The sequence below is a fragment of the Pleurodeles waltl genome, chromosome 8 (assembly GCF_031143425.1).
Source record: "Pleurodeles waltl isolate 20211129_DDA chromosome 8, aPleWal1.hap1.20221129, whole genome shotgun sequence".
Taxonomy (NCBI): Eukaryota; Metazoa; Chordata; class Amphibia; order Caudata; family Salamandridae; genus Pleurodeles; species Pleurodeles waltl.
The window spans coordinates 810,400,478-810,420,598 of record NC_090447.1 but is presented as its reverse complement, the minus strand read 5'-3'; the positions used below and the strand labels follow the sequence as shown (position 1 = coordinate 810,420,598).

General features: G+C 49.5%; 1 protein-coding gene across 1 annotated transcript in view; it reads left to right on the top strand.

The window, feature by feature from the left end:
• PCCA (propionyl-CoA carboxylase subunit alpha) overlaps positions 1-20,121 on the top strand; it is a 2,021,650-nt gene that overhangs the window by 1,748,980 nt on the left and 252,549 nt on the right. The gene's annotated exons all lie outside the window — the stretch shown is intronic.

The following is a 20,121-nucleotide window of genomic DNA, read 5'->3' as shown; positions in this document are numbered from 1 at the left end:
CCGAGCTGATAGGTACGAGACTCCATGAAGGGAATCCACGCAGAAGAAAGGGTTAGTTTCTGTTGTCGAAAGCTACAAGAGAAAGTCTGGAGTTAATAGAATGTAACATGCCCAAACTTTGACCCACCGAGATTAATTGAGAGACAACTCGAATTGTCTCTCTTTGTTAGAAGGTGCAGAGAACCTCAAATCCAATTGATATCCTCAACAGAAAACGGTCTAAAGTCTATAAAACATGTCTGGAAACAATCGAAAACTCGGAGGGGGTTGGGGGTGCGGCGGTGTTAAGGGCACGAGGAATATCTGGTTAACAATCCAAACTTCTTTTTCAGTTACTTATAGAGCTGGGAACAAAACAGGATTTTCTCCCTCCGTTCCTGTTTGAGTCCACAAGAAAGTAGACTTTGCATAACATGAAAGTACAGAATAGAAAGACCGTCCAGATGCACGCTTTCAGCCTGCTTAGTGGCTGTGTGTCTCCCCTTAATGACAAGCGGGGTACCTTGAGGATGACACTAGCCGTTAGTGTAAGTGTGAATTTTCTGGATGTGGCAGGAGTTTGCGGTGCTGACTTCAAATCACACTTGCTGCAGATTTTCTGTACTAGGACCCGGAAACCCCTAGTCTGGCCTGCAGCCCAAAACTACCCAAACGAGGCACCAACAGAACCTAAAGAGATTCTGTTACAGTCAAGTGAAAACATAAAGTTTAAATTTAAAACACTCTTTTGAAAGCCCTGTGAAACTGCACAAAGATTTAGTCACATGAGAGAAATGAAAACATCACACAATTAAGCAATGAATTATGTAATCTCTGGTCAACAACACCACCAGGGCCCATCTGCAATCCCAGATGCCATTGGACTACAAAGGTGTAACCACCTGCATCCGTGCGGAGTGGTCCTGCCTCACTGTACCCATGTCCTCATTTTCCAGGCACCGCCCCCTAAACACCAAGCTGCCTGAGGGGCTGTGAGGAGGTGGCCAGGAGTATTAGCCCCATGTCCCCCACCCGATGATCTGTGCACCCTAGTTCCCAAGCCGGTTTGTACAGCCTCTGGTTGGCTCAGGACTGCTGGACCCTACCCTTAGTGATGTCCTGGGAAGTCTGCTTTGAAGGACCCCTCTGCTAATTAAGGGTGAGTTTAGGATTTGAGATCCCCGCCTAAATGTAGGGTTGGGTGGGAGGGAAAATTCTCTCGGATCTGCCTCCACAATACTCTGCTTCTAAAAGGCAGAGGCAGAGAAACATTTAAACCCTGTTGCCATCTTGGCAGATGGAGGTGACACAATCCCCAGCGACACCACCATTTCCTGCAACTCTCCTCCCCCTATTTGTGTGCGCTCTATCCAGTGCACTTGTTTCTAGTAATTAACAAACAGTGATTTCTCTTGTTTTTGGCACCAATTACTGTCACCGATTGAAAGCGCCTGTCCCCTTGTCCCCTTAGCAACATTTGATGAGACATCAAGATGATTGCCCGCCCTTTAGCAACATTTATTTTGCAGCAGTATGCTGAGTGAACCCAATGCCACTCCCTAAATTGAATCCTATTTTCCTAAACAAAATATGTCTTTTGTTGCTTGGACAGATGTAACATTCTTAGGATCCGGAGACCGCCAGACAGCCCACATTTCTCCTCCTCCTCCCCCCCCCCCCCCACCCCCCCCCACCACCAGCTATACGCAGACCGACAATCTTACTTGTTGGAAGAAGCTTTTATTAACACAACTTTAGTATTCTCTTAGCATAAAGTCATAAATCATTTTTCATAAAAACATTACACAAATATTTACAAGTCATGAGATACCAAATTAGTGACCATAAACCTTTTTCTGACAGGATCCCTTCCTGTCCTGAACCACCATTGGACCACACAAGTGACCCATATCTCACCTGTATCCTTAGGAGGGGCGGTTACCCTGACTTCACTGTTCCTTGTCCTCACGCTCAGGATTCCGCTCCCCCTCCAAACACCAATCAGTCTCGGGGTGTAACGGGGCAGCCAAGAGCTTGAGGCTCATGGCCCCCCCCCCCCAGCGATCTGTGCTCCCTTACCCCTTAATCTGGTGTGTACATCTGCAGGTTGGCTCAGAACTTCAGGATCATATCCCTGGTGTCCTCCCGGGGCCCCAACCTTGGGGACCCCCCTGTTGTTTCTGGTCACTTTAATACCTCAATTTCTGCCACAAGGGCAACCAGTCCCCCAAAGGTCCTTCGCCCTCCCCACCCGAGAAAAGACTGCGAGCAAAAAAAACACATGTCATGAATGAACTGATCGGTACCAGCATCCGACAGATACACCATGTCCTTGTGAAACATGTGAGGGCCCTTTAAAAGTTTGTGAGGAATGTTCCATAGCCGCCCTGGACCAGGGCATAGTTTAGCCATTTCCGCGTTAAGTCGGCGTACTGAAACGTTGATTGTTCTTGATTTGATTCCTGCGCCCCACTTGTGTCGAGGCACCATGTGGGACCAGGCAATTGCCGCGTTTTGGTATTGTTTCGCCACTTTCGTGATCTCCATGAATATCGTTTCTCTCAGTGCCTTGTGACCCATTCACACCAAGGCATTGCCTCCTAGGTGAATAATGATGAGATCCGGGAACTGGAGCCCCTAAAATTGTTTAGCTAAAGTGACCAACTCTTGCAGTTGGGTGATTCCAACTCCGCACCAACGAAAAGCCACGCCTTGAACCATCGCCGGATTCGGCTCACGGAGCTGTTGCACCCTCTACGCCGCCCGTCGAACAAACAAATGCCCTAAGACCCATACTACATGATGTGACATTACACTGAAATCGAAAGAAAAGAGCATGAGGAGATCACACTTCAGAAACCAGTTTTGCGACTATACCAGTTCAGGCCTAATGTACTGCCTATAGCAATCCAATGACCAACGACCGATACCCTTTACCTTGGACACCGGCAGGCCCGCGGTAGCCGCCAGCGTAGCTGCCCCGATTCGAAAGGAATGGGAGGAGTACCCTTGTTGGGCAACCCCCATCGCCCTCAACGCTACCTTGAAGACCTCTAAGAATTGGTAGTGGGAAAGACATTCCCCATTAGCGTGAATGAACAAAGCAGAAGAGCCTGATGGAGGGCAGACAGAGAGGTACGCTCTCATCAGTTTCACAGGGCAGGCGGGGGATCCACTAGCAGCACTAAGTGTAATGCGCACTCCTCTTTTAAGCTGGTCAGTTTTTGACTTGCGCCGGACTATTGATTATAACTCTGTACTGACTACCACGTCTCCCCACTGCAACCCTCCTGCATGATCGCCCCTGGAAGAGCCCACCAATTCACTGATGCGGAATGCCCGGTAGAACGCTATCGAAAACGCTGCCGAAAATAGTGCTGACTCAGCCTGCGAGGAGCAAACTGTTGGGAGGGTGCGCAGAAGATTCTCTAGCAGGGAGGCTGTTACTGGGCGCCTAGAGTCCGACCTAACCTGGACAGCCCTGGCCCATCCTGCTAGAGTCTGTTTTATAATAAAAGTATTCAGAGGTGCCTCCATGTTCCTGATTCTAGTGAAAAAGCGTATCGCAGCCAGGTAAGCTTTCGCACAAGAAACTGGATGTCCCCTGTCTTTCAAACGCTTAAGAAAGCGCATATCGCTGACTCAGAACAATTCTGAAATTTGTTGCGCCTGCAAGAACCGCCTGTACTGGTAAAAATCGTTCTCATAAGCCCTTCTAGTACGCGCCGCTAAAGATGTTGCTACTACGCCTGAGAGGGCGGGACACCAATCTTCCACAGAGATTCTGGGAACTCCATCATCTTCTCCTTCGCCTGAGGGTGATACCGCAGAAATTCCTGCATCAATGAGCGAGACAGGGCATCAGCAGCATTGTTATTAGGACTCGGAAGGCGCCCGCAGGCCTTTTCCCCAACACAGGTCATACACCACCGACAAGACAATTAATTTGTTGGAAGAAGTATTTATTTATATACTTTTGTTTAAGATCAAAATATCATTCATCAACATTAAAATCATGCAAAAACATCTTATGCAAATTACTCTATTAAACCTTTCACTGCACATCCTCAATATACACGGATATATGTACATTTTACATTTTGTAACCATACATTTTTGACAGGATCCCTTCCTGTCCTGAACCTCCTTTGGACCACACAGGGACTGGTCGTCACCTGTATCCCTAGGGGGGACGGTACCCCTGCTTCCTCTGTTCCTTGCACCCATGCTCAGGGTTCCGCCCCTCTCCAAACACCAATCAGCCAAGGGGTGTACCGGGGCGGCCCAGGGCATGAGCCCCGTGACCACCCCAGTAATCTGGGCTCCCTACCCCCAATCTGGTGTGTCCATCCGCAGGTTGAGTCCAGGACTTCAGGATCCTATCTCTGTTGTTATACCAGGGCCCCACCCTTGGGGTCCCCTCTGTTGCTTCAGGTTACTTTAGTCTCTCTTCTTCCGCCACAAGGGCGACCAGGGCCCCAAAGGTCCTTCGCCCTCCCCACCAGAGAAGAGACACCTAGCAAAGAACCACATATCGGCTATGAATTGGTCAGTACCAGCATCGGACAAATGAACCAGGTCCCTGTGAAACCTTTCCGGTCCTTTTAATTGTCTATGAGGAATGTTCCACAAACGGCATGGACCAGGGCAGAGTTTTGACATCTCGGCATTGAGTCTCCTAACAGACACATTGATTGTCCTTGGCTTTATTCCTGGTCCCCATTTCTTCCGTGGCACCATATGGGACCAAGCAATGGATGCGTGTGGGAATTGCTTAGCTAGCTGCGTAATTTCTAGAAATATGGCCTCCCTTAGTGCCTTTCGACCTAAGCGTACCAGGTCGTTGCCCCCGAGGTGAATGATGATGAGGTCCGGGGACTGGAGCCCTGCACATCCACGAGCCAGGTCTACCAACTGTTGCAGCTGTTTAATTCCTGTGTCGCCAACCCCGCACCACCTGAAGGCCACGTCTAAGCTTGCCGCCGGATTCGGTTTACGGAGCTGCTGCAACCGGTATGCCGCCCGACGAACGAATGAATGCCCCAATACCCAAACCAGCCATCTACTGAAATAATGGAAAATTGCGTGAGAAAAAGGAATAACTGCGAAGACATGACAAATAACCACTTCTTATACCAATTCTGGCCTAACGTAACGTTTATAGCAACTGGATGACCATCTTCCAATGGCTTTCACCTCTGAGATGGCCATGCCAGCCCCCGCTGCCAAGGTGGCCGCGCCAATCCTGAATGAATGGGGGGAGTACCCCCCAGGTTCCAGGCCTGCTGCCATTAGTGTAATCTTCAACACCTCTGCAAATTGTTAACGTGACAGGCAAGCCCCATTAGCATGTATGAATAGGGCAATGGAGTTCCCAATGGGGCGTACCTTCAAGTAAGCAGCTAGGTTGGTTACAGGACAGATTGTTGACCCATGCGCTGCCCGTAGTATAATCCTCGCACCCTTGCCTAACTGATCAGTTTTTGATGTACGCAGATGTATAGTGGTAGAGTTACTATCGACTGTTACATCGTGCCACTGAAGACCCCCCGCGTGGTCATTCGTGGAGGCACCTATCAATTCCCCTTTGCGAAAGGCCCCGTAAAAAGCCACAGTGAAGACTGCTGTGAATAAGTTAGCCTCAAACTGTGAGAATGTAACTAGGGTGACTGCGCTCACCAATTTTTCCAATAATTGCGGGGTTATGGGCCGCCTGGCGTCTGTTCTGGGACCGTCTGCTCTAGACCACCCAACTAGTGCCTGCTTAATAACAAAGGGATAGAGCTTAGAGTCTTGCCCTCTTAGTTTGGCAAAAAAGCGGATGGCTGACAAGTTGGCTTTCGCGCAAGACACTGGTTTACCCTGGGTCTTTAAATGCTGCAAAAAGGCACAGATTGCTTCTGATGAAAACCAATCTGGTATGTTCACAGATGTCAAGAACCGTCTATAATGCAAGAAAGCCCTTTCATATGCCCCCCTGGTGCGCTTTGCCAATGATGACACTACTAAGGCTGTTAATGCGGGACACCAATCTTCCAAAGTGATGTTGGGAACTCCGTCATCTTCTCCGCCGCCTGTGGGTGGATCCTCTGAAAATCCTGCATCAATGATCGAGACAAGGCATCAGCTGCGTTGTTATTTACCCCTGGAACATGCTTTGCCCGGAATGTGACGTTGAGCTTCAAACACTGCAGCACCAAATGTTTCAGTAATCTAAGTACCCATCTGCAACTAGCTTTCTGTCTATTGATACTCTCCACGACAGCCATGTTGTCTGACCAAAATACTACAGATTTGTCTCTTAATATGTCACCCCAGACTGATACCGCGACGATGATGGGAAATAATTCCAAGAATGCAATATTTTTAGTGAGTGCTAGGTTAGCCCATTCTCTTGGCCAATCCGCCCTGCACCAGGCGGATCCAAGAATAGCCCCGAACCCCACGCTGCCTGCAGCGTCTGTGAATAGACCGAAGGAGGGGCTATCTACTGCCTGGTGAGGCCAAATTACCGCCCCATTGAAGTCTTGCAGGAAAGCATCCCAGACTCTCAAATCTTCTTTTACTTCAGCAGACAGTCTGGTGTGGTGGTGCTTCTCCGTCAATCCCACCATGGACCTAGCTATGGATCTGGAAAAAGGGCGGGCCATGGGGACGGGCCACAGGGATGATTCTCAAGGCGAAATTTAATTGTCAGACCAGAACCTGCAGTTGGTGAAGTGTGACTTTAGTATGGGACAGGACGGTACGGATGGACCCCTTAAAAGCCTGAAGCTTATCTAAAGGAAGGCGACACTCACCCGCCTCTGAGTCAATTTCGATGCCCAGAAAAGTGATGCAAGTGGAAGGGCCCTCTGTTTTGTCCTGCGCAATTGGGACCCCAAATTCCTTGAACATGGTAGTTAGTGACTGTAAGGCCCACAGGCATTTTTTAGACCTAGGGGGGGCCCAAGACTAGAAAATCATCCAAGTAATGGATCACGTTGTCATGACTGGTACGCCTGGTGAATATCCACTGTAAGGCTGAACTGAACTGTTCAAAATAACTGCAGGACACACTACACCCCATGGGCATACACTTGTCATAAAAATAGACCCCATTAAACTGAAATCCCAGGAGATGGTAATCTTCAGGGTGGACTGGCAAGAGCCGGAAGGCTGCCTCAATATCTGTTTTTGCTAGCAGTGTACCGCACCCAGAACCCTCAGCTTCTCCAGTGCCTGATCAACGGTAGCATAGCGAACTGAGCAGAGGACCGGGTCAATAGCGTCATTTACTGAAGCACCCCTAGGGGCTGACAGGTTATGAATCAACCTGAACTGACCAGGGTCTTTCTTGGGTACTACCCCTAAGGGGGAATAGACAAAGTCTTTAGTGGGGGGGGACGGGAAAGGACCTGCCAGTCTGCCTAATGTGCGTTCCTTAGCAATTTTTCTCGCAACCACTTCAGGGTTCCTTAAAGCAGACAGCAGATTCCTGCAATGCTTTAGGGGGGGACCCTGGAGGCAGGAATTCTAAAGCCCTGGGAGAAACCCTCGAACAATAGTTCAGCTGAAGCTTTAGCTGGGTAAGCCTTCAACCAGGGAATAAGGACGTCTAAGTCAATGGGCGAGGGCAGGGATGAATTATACATTGGGCTTAGTCCCCTCTTTAACTTTAACCCTTGATCTCTTAAGGCATTTAAACTTGGGGTAGGAAGGATGCCCACAAAATGAACAGGAGTGCCTGAATTTGCACGTCCCGGTAGGGCGTGAACATATCTTTCTGTTGAACGCCCAACATGAGCCTTTTTTGTCATTCGCGTACTGTGCTCGAAAGGGCTGCTTGCTGGGTAACTTGTTATTCACGCACTCTAACCAAACGTTCACTCCCGTCTGGTCCCACCCTATCGCTGGGTCCTCCACCTTTACCCACCTGAAGTCCCTGTCATATTCTAGCCAAGCGTTCCCTCCATACAAATGGTGAGCCTTTAATATTTTGTTCGCATAGCATATCATAGCGATACCAGTTTCCGGCTTTTTCTCTAGCATAACTGACATAAATACATTGTAACCGAACAACCAATTCGTAATGTTCTCCTCAATCTTCTGTTTTTTCTCGCCAAATGAAGAGGCTTTTTGCATCCTTTTCTTTTGTTTCTACTTCCCTTCTCTTAGCCCTGACCAGGCTAAAAATATCTACAAATTCCCCTTTCCATATTTTCTCTTTAATCTTGGGAGCCACATGCGCGGCTAACTTCCCTGGCCTGGACAGCAAAGTGTCCACCCCTGTCCCCTCAGCAGAAGCAAGTGGTTTTGTGGCACTAACGCCTTGTTCGCTGCCCTTACCATGCTCTTTTTCCACCTGTGGATTCTGAGGGAGCGAGCCCGGTGCCAGGCTGTCTGGCTGTCGTCACCTGCAAAGAAGGAACAGCACGCGCCGTCGCCAAAGCTTCAACCTGGCGCTTAAGATCTTGCATTGAACTCTGAAATGAATTGCTAGCCCATGGAGTTGTGGGGGGAGGTGGAGGGGCGGGAGGCACACTCAGCTTGGATAACATCTGTGATACTTCCAATAGGGCTTGGGTTGTTGGGTCTTGAGGCGCTCCAGGGGGGTTCGTCTCACTCCGCCCCTGCTCTGACGTTGAGCCCCCCACTGGTGTCACCCCCTGGGTACTGTGGGATGCTTGGACGGGTAACCCCTTGGTTGGTGCTGCTAATACTGCTAAAGATCGTCGTATGTCAGCCAGCATGGAATCCACCCCTAATGCCGGGCCCAAAATATCTATCACCTCTCTTGGGTGAGGCACTGGATTAACCTCTGTGACTGATGTAGGCATGGGGGCTCCCAGGGGGATCGGATCAACTGTAGGAGATTGAAGGGGGGGGGCTGCCTGTGTTGAACTTGTTTGTTGGACCGCTGCGACCTGCTTTTTACTCCTACGTTTGACTGGAGGGAAAGCTGCGCGCGGGGCCACGTGTGCTCGACGAGGGCGGGAAGGCCCTTCCCCGCCGTCATCTCCCTCTGAAGGGACATCCCCCCATCTGAGTCACCGTCACCCAATTTTGCTAGAACTAATTTCAATAGCTGGGCCAACTCTGGGTCAGTTCCCTTCCTTTTACCCAACCTCACCCTAGTGGATGCCATAATTTAAAGTAAGGTGAGAAACCCAGTGATAAACAAGGGCTCAGCAGCCGCAATACACTTGTAACAGAAAGATACCCTGCAAGTAAATTCTTTCTTAAAAAACAAACACCGAGTTTAATTGAAAACTTATTCAGGTTTGTAATTAACAGTCCTGTAAGACCTGAAATAAAATTGTGTTAATCAACACCAGCAAAAATTAACAAACTGGCTGTTCACACTTTTTAAAAAACCAATGGCGAAGTCTTTGATGTAAATAACATTCAGATTGAAAAGCATACACAATTAATCACAAATTAGTGAAAGGGAACAAATACGAACGCGCTGCTCAGCAGGTAAATTGTAATGCTAACACAAAGAAATGCTGTAACAATCGCGTCAAACCCTTCTTATCGCTGACACAAAGACCTCAACATGGATCAATGCACTTATTGCTGTAACGCACAGCTAATAAACTGAGCCAATGTAATGTTGTATTGTAAACATGTTAATATTAAACGTTTTAGTAGGCGGAGAACCAGTGGGCATGTAGCCCTTTGACGATTAATGGCTTCTACTACAGCCATGTTGTCAGACCAAAAGATTACAAATCTATTCTTAAATTCCTCCGCCCAGAAAATGACAGCAACAACAATAGGGAAGAGCTCCAAAAAGGCTATATTCTTTGTCCATCCCAAGCTGACCCATTCTGATGGCCAATCCGCCCTGCACCACAGAGGGCCCAAGATTGCGCCAAAACCCATGCTACCGGCTGCATCAGTATAAAGCCCCAGAGTAGGGCTGGAAACCGCCAGATGAGGCCAAATCACCACCCCATTAAAGTCTTGCAAGAAAACCTCCCACAACTTTAAATCCTCTCTAACCTCCAGTGACAACCGAGTGTGATGGTGCTTCTCAGTCAACCCAGCCATTGACCTAGCGATGGACCTAGAAAAGGGGCGGGCCATGGGAATAATCCTTAGAGCAAAATTCAGCTGCCCCACCAGCACCTGAAGTTGGTGAAGGGTGACTTTTTTCTGTGATAACATTGTTTGGATGGACTCCTTGAATACCTTTAGCTTATCCTTAGGTAGGCGACACTCACCTGCCACTGGATCAATCTCAATCCCTAGGAAGGTAATGCAAGTAGAGGGCCCTGCTGTCTTTTCTGGAGCCAAAGGGACCCCAAAGTCTTCAAACATCGTGATCAAGGCCCGGAGCGCCCACCCGCATTTCTCTGACCTAGGTGGACCCAATACTAAGAAATCATCCAAGTAATGAATGACGTTGTGGTGTCCGGTGCAAATTAAAAAGGTCCACTGTAGGAAGGTGCTGAACTGCTCAAAATAGCTGCACGATACACTACAACCCATGGGCATGCATTTATCATAAAAATACCCACCCTGGAATTGGAAACCCAGTAGGTGGTAATCCTCGGGGTGGACTGGGAGAAGTCTGAAGGCTGACTCAATGTCGGTTTTTGCCAACAAAGCCCCATGGCCTAAGGCCCTCACTTTTTCTAAGGTTTGGTCGACTGACGCATAGCGGACTGAGCACAGCCGGGGATCGATGGCTTCATTTACCGATGCTCCCCGAGGGGCAGACAAATTATGAATCAACCTGAACTGACCCGGCTCCCTCTTAGGAACCACCCCCAATGGAGAACAAACAAAGCCTTTCAAAGGCGGGCAAGGGAAGGGGCCTGCTAACCTGCCTCGCACGCATTATTTTGCTAACTTCATGGCCACCACTGTCGGGTTCCGTAATGCGGAGATTACATTTTTACAATGATTCACTGGAGAGACATTGAGGGCAGGAATTCTAAAACCAGAGGAAAAATCGTGTGCTAGTACCTCTGCGGACCCAGTCGCAGGATAAGCCTGTAACCATGGGAGCGGAGTGTAAAACTTAATAGGGGACGGCAGGGGGGAATCAGTTAGAGGGCTTGTTCGCATCTCTTCCTTTTTCCTTGGATTTTTTGATGCATTTAAACTCTGGGTGAGAGGGGTGTCCACAAAAGGAACAGTTGTGTCTGAACTTGCAGGACCCTGCGGGGCGCGAACATATCTTCCTATTGAACGTCCAACAAGATCCTTTCTTCTTGCCTGAGTATTGTGCCCGAAAGGGCTGTCTCCCTGCTACTTTGTTATTAACACATTCTAACCAGACGTTCACCTCTGTTTGATCCCAACCAATAGATGGATCCTCCACTTTAGCCCAGCGAAAATCCCTATTGTATTCCAACCAGGCAGTCCCCCCATAAGTGTGCTGTGCCTTCAGTATCTTGTTTGCATAGTAAATCAACGAAATACCCAAATCCGGTTTCTTTTCTAACATCACGGGCATGAATACATTGAAACCAAACAACCAGTTTGTAATGTTCTCCTCCACCTTGGGTTTTTTGTCCTCAGAGGAAGATGTCTTAACTTCTTTATCTTTATTATCTAAGTCCCTTCTTTTTGCCCTGATTAATGAAAATATGTCGACAAATTCCCCCTTCCAAATCTTTTCTTTTACTTCCGCTCTAACGTGTGCTGCCAGCTTACCTGGTCTTGACAGTAATGCATCGGTTGTTCCCTCCTTTGCCGAATTATCCTTGCCTGGAACCTTGCCATTATCGGTCAACCCATTTGTAACTAAAGGGCTTCCAGTATTCACAGCGCTCGGTGTCGGGGTGACACTCTGGCTACCTGATGCCGCCTGCGGTGGGATTGAGCTATGTGCTGCCGCCAACGCATCTACCTGGCGCTTCAGTTCCGTTAATTAATTTTGCAAAGAATTTTTGAATTCCAAGGAGCTGTAGGCGGGAGGGGGGTTACTAGCTGGGGCACTAATATTTGTTAGTAGTCTAGACACTTCCAGTAAGGCTTGCCTGGTTGGATCTTGGACCTGCGTCTGCTGCGTGGGTACCTGAGGTGTAGGGGGTGCCATGGCTAGCGCTGCTGGCGTTGGAACCCCCGGCAAGGGGGTTGGTGGGACCCCTGGCCCCGTTGCGGGTGCCAAGGAAGCCAATGATTTGCGTATATTAGCTAAAACTTCAGCCACACCTAGCCCTGTTGACGTGGTCGCTCCCTCGCTCACCCCCTGAAGCTCGGGCGGCGTGCTCACCGGGGGAACTGGAATCTCAGGCACCACGACCTGTTCCAGGAGACTAACAACTAAGGTAGAAGACTGCGGAGCAGGTGCCTTCACTTTTTTCCTGCGCTTCACCGGGGGGAAAGCCGCACGAGGGGCTACATGGGACCGTCTAGGACGACTGCTATTAGCCCCATTATCTTTGTTATCTGATGCTCCATCACTACTGTCAGTATCATCATTGCCTAACTTTTCCAGAACCATCTTCAATAACTGGGATAACTCTGGGTCCCTCCCTTTTCTCTTCCCTGCCCTTCCCTTGTTAGGTGGCATGATGTAAGGAAGTAACAGCCGCTACCCTGCGGCACAGCTATAATTCTTTTAAATTTATTTTGTTTTTTTTAATTCAGCACAATGAATACATTGGTGTTAAAGATGTCCCTGTAAACAAAATGACAACATTTCACAGTTACTCAAAACGCCATCAAAAACACAATCAGTCCTAACATTTAGTTGGACAGTAAACTACACCAATTGAGATCCCACTTACAGGCCCCGTGCCAGCTCAGGCCACCAAACCAACACCAAAAGTTATAACAACAGCATTGAACAAATGTTTAATAATTGAAACCAACACATGAAGCCCAATCGCACGGTGACACAAATTATAACAATAGTTTAAAAATGTCTGCTGGTGAATGCTAGGGAATCAATGATAAGATATAGCACAAGTGGCATTTATATATACCCACGCGATTCAATAAAGGGGCAGAAAAACACTTTAAACAGTAACGCGTGCTAAACCCTTTGAAACACAAGGCATTTGAATCCAGCCCACAATTCAATTATGAGCAGTAGCGCTCTAAGCCAACACTTGAAATAAACACAAATATAACGCAGTAATGCGCACCACCCTTAGAGCACAAGGCATTTAAAACAAACACACAATTCAATTATGGGCACAGCATGCAAACTTTAAATAAACACATATAGAGGCAATGGAACGTTTTTTTTTTAGCCCTTGCTCACAAGCTTGAAGTGGACACGGGGGAGTCTGGCGCAAACCGTGCTTTGCACTGAGGTGAGGAGGAAGAGGGGTTTGCTGGAGCTCTGCAGAGGAGACCCGAGAAGAAGCAGTAACGTGTGTAAAAACCTCTGTGAACAACACGACGACCCTCAACCCAACCCCTATTTACGCACAGTTCTCGGATGGCCGACCACAGTTCGCGTACGTCGACTCCTCCGTGGACCCTCCTACGACCAGCAACCAGGTCCCACTGCAGCGCCGACAACCAGAAAAAACAGCACACAAGCGGTTGGAAAAACAACTGCCCCGCAAGCTCCAGCCGCCGCGTCCGACTCCTCCTTCTCCAGGCTCCGAAGAAACAGGGGTCGAGTGATTCTGCACGCCGACGGAGGACCCAAAGCAGTCGATCGACACAACTGCGGGCCCCCGCAAGCTCCAGCCGCCACATCCGAAATAAGAAGGACGATCCTTCTTGGGGGGGCTCTTAAATAGCCCCCCACCGGCACGCAGCGGCTGGAACCGGCTAGCGGCCAACGCAGCCGCTACAATTCCTCTGTTGAACTTCCGCCTCGCGAGGCGTGAGGGCGGAAGTCAGTGGCCAGCCCCTCGCACCACCAGTGCGTAGGGGAGCGTCGGGCCTCAGCGGCCCCGTCCCCTAACGGGCCGCGCTCCCCCATGTTGGGAAGCGCTTTACCCAACTCACTGGTTCCCAACCTTTTGATTTCTGTGGACCCCCACTTTATAATATAATTACTGAAACCCGGGGACCTCCACTGAATCATTATTGGAATCGTGGGAGCCCCACTGAGTCATTATTGGAAGCCGGGGACCCAGACCTACTGACTGTTAATGATTGGATCCGCAAAACAATACACAAAAAATACAGAAACAAGCATTCCATCAAACATGTATCCAAATGATAACATTTTAATTAATTTGCAAACAAAATACAAAAAAAAAGAATTTTAATAGGAAGGTTGGAGCTTTTCTAAATTCAATTGACGCCACACATCGTCCATACTGTCTTTTGTTTGATACCTGCAATGCTCCCATGAATGAATCGGAGAATACTAATTTAATTATCTGATAGAGACAACTAGCTGCAGATTCCTTTCCTTGGTATTCTCCCCAGGCGCCAGACTGGATACGGAAAAACATTTCAGCAGTACCTCTGTGCGATGTTAGATGGTGCCATGCTACTCCATATCAATGGCATCCACCAGATAGGATGTCGATGGAGTCCATATAATCCATCTTCCAATGCACTGACATCAATTTCTTCTTTTCCACATTGCAATGCATATCCAGAGAAAGTGGCTCCCCTGGCCATTTTTTTTTGGCATCTCTTTTTTAGCAGTTTTCCATTGTTTGGAACAGTGTGCATGGCCTTCTCGCTTTAAGCCTTGTGGGTCTTGTGCTCAACAGATGTCGGCCATGGATCACAGAAGGACCCTCTACTTGCATTACATTTCTAGGGATTGAGATAGATTCGGTGGCTGGAGAGTGCCGCCTGCCTACGGTGAAGCTGCAGGTGTTTAAGCAGTCCATTAGAGTTGTGTTATCCCAGAAGAAAGTCACCTTGCACCAGCTTCAAGTTCTGGTGGGACAACTGAATTTCGCTTTACGGATTATCTCCATGTCTCGCCCCTTTTCTAGGTCCATCGCTAGGTCTATGGCTGGTTTGACTGAAAAACACCATTACACTAGGCTGTCATTAGAGGTTAGGGAGGATTTGAAGGTTTGGGACGTCTTTTTACAGGACTTTAATGGGGCTGTAATTTGGCCTTACCTTCCAGTTCTTAGTCCTACCCTGGGGTTATTCACTGATGCTGCCGGCAGTATGGGTTTTGGTGCCATTCTAGGCACGCAATGGTGCAGAGCCAACTGGCCAGAGGACTGGGTTGCCAAGGGAATAACTAAGAACATACCATTTTTAGAACTGTTCCCCATTATCGTCGCGGTCACCATTTGGGACATGACATTTAAAGATAGGTTGGTGTTTTTTTGGTCAGATAACATGGCAGTAGTTGAGGCGATTAATAGACAAAGGGCAACATGCAGAATGGTGCTCCGCCTCCTGAAACACTTGGTTCTGATCTGCTTGAAACTAAACATTACCTTTCGTGCAAAACATGTACCGGGGGTTCATAACAATGCTGCTGACGCTCTATCTCGCTCATTGATGCAGGATTTTCTGAGGTTCCACCCCCAGGCGGCAGAGAAGATGATGGAGTTCCCAGCATCTCTGTGGAAGATTGGTGCCCCGCCCTCCCATCCTTAGTAGCAGCATCCCTAGCAGCCCATACGAAGGGGTCCTATGAAAAGGCATTCCAGCAATACAGATGCTTCCTGAATTATTCAGACTTGTTTTCTACAACGGCCATTTGTACCTTTTTACAACATTTGAAAGAAATGGCCAGACCGGTTTCTTGCACCAAAGCTCACTTGGCCGCCATTCGTTTCTTTGTTAGGTTACAGAATCAAGAGTCCCATTTAAACACCTTTGTAATAAAGCAGGTGGTGGCTGGGTGGGCTCGATTAGAAGGTCCAAAAAGGGACACTAGGAGCCCCATAACTGCTTGCTTACTAGGGAAGCTCTTGGACAAGGTCCCCAAGGTGTGTTCCTTGCCTTTTGAGGCGACTTTATCCGCTGCAGCATTCACTGTGGGCTTTTATGGCGCTTTTCGCGTTAGCAAACTAGTGGGCGCATCAGGGGTGACCACTCAGGCGGCCTCCAGTGGGCAGATGTAAGGGCCAGTCCAGGGTCGGTAACGATTCAACTACGAAAGTCCAAATGGATCAGCTGGGTAAGTGTTCACACATTGCACTGAAAGCTGCTCAAGGGTCTCCAGTATGCCCGGTGAGCCACTTGGGAGCTTACCTGTTGGCCCGCCCATCTTAAGGGTCATCCACACTTTTTATACATGCGAATGGGGAATGCTTATCGCGCTACCAATTTTCAGACGTGTTGAAAGTTATTCTTAGGGCCGCAGGTGTTGACCTACAAGGCTACTCGCCCCATTCATTCAGGATTGGTGCAGCTACTTTAGCGGCCGGCGCAGGGATGTCGGTAGAGGATGTAAAATCCATTGGGAGATGGTCATCCAATTGTTATAAGCGATACATTAGACCTGAATTGTGATCAGTGCTCCCTCACCCTCCATTCTGTAAGATACGTGTTGGTTTCCCATGAAATTTTCTTTCATTACAGTTCAATGGCGCCACATGTGGTTTGGGTCTTGGGTCATTCTTTCATTTGGCGGGCGACCTACAGGTTGCAACAGCTCCGTATGCATAAACCGGCGGCATTCCAAGAGGTGGACTTTCACTGGTGCAGAGTGGGCAGAATAGGAATCTCGCAGCTACAACACCTCGTCGCATTGGCAAGGAGATACGAGGGACTTCAGTTCCCGGTTCTCATTAATATTCATCTTGAAGGCAATGACTTGGTGCGCATGGGACGCAAGGCACTTAGGTAAGCAATTTTTGCTGAAATTACCAAGTTATCTAAGGAATTCCCGAACGCGGCTATTGCATGGTTGCATATGGTGCCTCGCCGCAAGTGGGGTCCAAACATTAAATCAAGGACGATCAGTGTGTCGGTTCGGCGGCTCAAAGCAGAGATGGCAAAACTATGCCCGGGTCCCGGACGCTACATGGGGTGAGTGCCTTTGTCACTCTGTGGCCAGGAACAAAGCCTGTACTGGGTGGAGGTGCTTCTCACCTCCCACTGCAGGAACTGTAACACCTGGCGGTGAGCCTCAAAGGCTAACCCCTTTTGTTACAGTGCCCCGGGGCATCCCAGTTAGTGGAGATGCCCGCCCCTCCAGCCACTGCCCCCACTTTTGGCGGCAAGGCTGGAGGAGATAATGAGAAAAACAAGGAGTCGTCACCCACCAGTCAAGACAGCCCCTAAGGTGTCCTGAGCTGAGGTGACCCCTGCCTTGAGAAATCCTCCATCTTGAGTTTGGAGGATTCCCCCAATAGGATTAGGGATGTGCCCCCCTCCCCACAGGGAGGAGACACAAAGAGGGTGTAGCCACCCTCAAGGACAGTAGCCATTGGCTACTGCCCTCCCAGACCTAAACACACCCCTACATTTAGTATTTAAGGGTGTCCCTGAACCCAGGAAATCAGATTCCTGCAACCTGAAGAAAGAAGGACTGCTGACCTACAAGTCTGCAGAGAAGGAGAAAGATGAAAACTGCTTTGGCCCCAGCCCTACCGGCTTGTCTCCAACTTCGAAAACCTGCTCCAGCGACACATCCGACAGGGACCAGCGACCTCTGAAGCCTGGACTACAGGACCAAGAAACTCCTGTGAACAGCGGCCCTGTTCAAACCAGCTACTTCTTTGCAACAAAGAAGCAACTTCCAAGGACTTCACGTTTCCCGCCGGAAGCGTGACACTCTGCACCCGACGCCCCCAGCTCGACCTGCAGAAAACCAACACCTCAGGGAGGACTTCCCGGCGTCTGCGAGACCGTGAGTAACCAGAGACGACCCCCCTGAGCCTCCACAGCGACGCCTGCAGAGAGAATCCAGAGGCTCCCCCTGACCGCGACTGCCTGTAACAAGGGACCCGACGCCTGGAACCAACAGTGCACCAGCAGCCCCCAGGACCTGAAGGAACCGAACGTCGATGCAGGAATGACCCCCAGGCGACCTTCTGCCTTGCCCAGGTGGTGGCTGTCCCGAGAAGCCCCCCCTGTGCCTGCCTGCACCGCTAGTGACCCCCGGGTCCCTCCATTGTTTACTACCTAAAACCCGACGCCTGTTTTGCACACTGCACCCAGCCGCCCCTGTGCCGCTGAGGGTGTGTTTTGTGTGCCTACTTGTGTCTCCCCCCCCCCCTACCCCCCCTCCCCCAGTGCTCTACAAAACCCCCCTGGTCTGCTCCCCGAGGACGCAGGTACTTACCTGCTGGCAGACTGGAACCAGAGCACCCCTGTTCTCCATAGGCGCCTATGTGTTTTGGGCACCTCTTTGACCTTTGCACCTAACCTGCCCTGAGTTGCTGGTGTGGTAACTTTGGGGTTGCCTTGAACCCCCAACGGTGGGCTGCCTATGCCCCAGGACTGAGACTTGTAAGTGTTTTACTTACCTCCTAATCTAACGTTTACTTACCTCCCCCAGGAACTGTTGATTTTTGCACTGTGTCCACTTTGAAAATAGCTTATTGCCATTTTTACAAAGACTGTACATGATATTGTTTCCATTCAAAGTTCTTAAGGTATCTAAGTGAAGTACCTTACATTTAAAATGTTTGATGTAAATCTTGAACCTGTGGTTCTTAAAATAAACTAAGAAAATATATTTTTCAATATAAAAACCTATTGGCCTGGAGTAAGTCTTTGAGTGTGTGTTCCTCATTTATTGCCTGTGTGTGTACAACAAATGCTTAATAATACCCTCTGCTAAGCCTACTGCTCAACCACACTACCACAAAAGAGAGCATTAGAATTATCTAATTTTGCCACTATCAACCTCTAAGGGGAACCCTTGGACTCTGTGCACACTATCTCTCACTTTGATATATACAGAGCCAACTTCCTATAAGCCTCAAAGGCCCTGGGGCACCGCAGCCAGTGGAGATGCCCCCCAACCCTCCCCCTCCCCCCTCCGGATCAGTCCCCAGTTTGGCAGCAAGTCCACAGGGATAATGAGAAAAACAAGGAGTCACCCCTCAGCCAGGACCACTCCTAAGGTGCACAGAGCTGAAGTGACCCCCTCCTTGAGATATCCTCCATCTTGCTTTGGAGGATTAGGACCAATAGGGATAGGGATGTGCCCCCCTCCCCATAAAGAGTGGGCACAACGAGGATGTAGCCACCCTTCGGGACAGTAGCCTTTGGCTACTGCCCCCTGACCCTAAACACACCCCTAAATTTAGTATTTAGGGGTGACCCTGAACCCTGCTCTTCAGATTCCTGATGACCTCAAGAAAGAAGAATGACTGCTGAGCTGCAACCTTGCAGAGAAGAGAAGGAGACAACAACTGACTTGGCCCCAGCCCCACCGGCCCATCTCCTGCTTTGATAAGCTGCACAAGAAGTAGAAACGCGTTCTGCAGGACCGGCGACCCCTGAAAAGCCTCCAGGGGACTGCCTGCATCACCGAGGACCAATAAACTCCTGTGGTCAGCGGTCCTGTCCAACAAGAAGGCAAAGAAACCATCTTTAAAGGGACTCCCTCCTCACTCCAGAAGCATGAGTCCAAACTATTCTGCGCCCGACGCCCCCAGCCCGTGTCCAGAGAAACCAACCAGCCAGAGAGGATCCCCAGGTGGTTCCGACTACTTGTCCACCTTGGGCTGACCTCTCCAGACCCCCATGACGACGCCTGCAGAGGGAATCCCGAGGACCCCCCTGACCGCAACTGCCCAGGATGAAGATATCCATCGCCTGGAAAAGCACTGTACCCGCAGCCCCCAGGCCCGAGAGAAATCGACCACCAGTACAGCTAAGGCCAGCAGGTGGCCCTCATCCTTGTGCAGTTGGTGGCTTGCCCGAGAAGCCCCCCTGTGCCCTGCCTGCAACGACTGAGTTGCCCACGGGTCCCTCCATAGAGTTCTATTAAAAACTCATCGCCCTGTTTGCACACTACAACCGGCCGCCCCCGTGCCGCTAAGGGTGCGGTTTATGTGCCTACATGGGTCCCCTCCAGTGCTCCTTCAAAACCCCCCTGTTCTGCCTTCCGACAACGTGGGTACTTACATGCAAGCAGACCAGAACCGTAGTACCCCGTCTCCCTAGACGCCCATGTTATTTTGGCTCCTGTTTGACCTCTGCACCTAACCGGCCCGTGTTGCTGGGTGTTTGGGGCTACCTTGAACCCCCAACTGTGGGCTACCTATGCCCCGGAAATTGAACCCGTAGGTTTGTTGCTTACCTCAAAAACTGTACTTTACTTACCTCCCCCAGGAACTTTTGAAAATT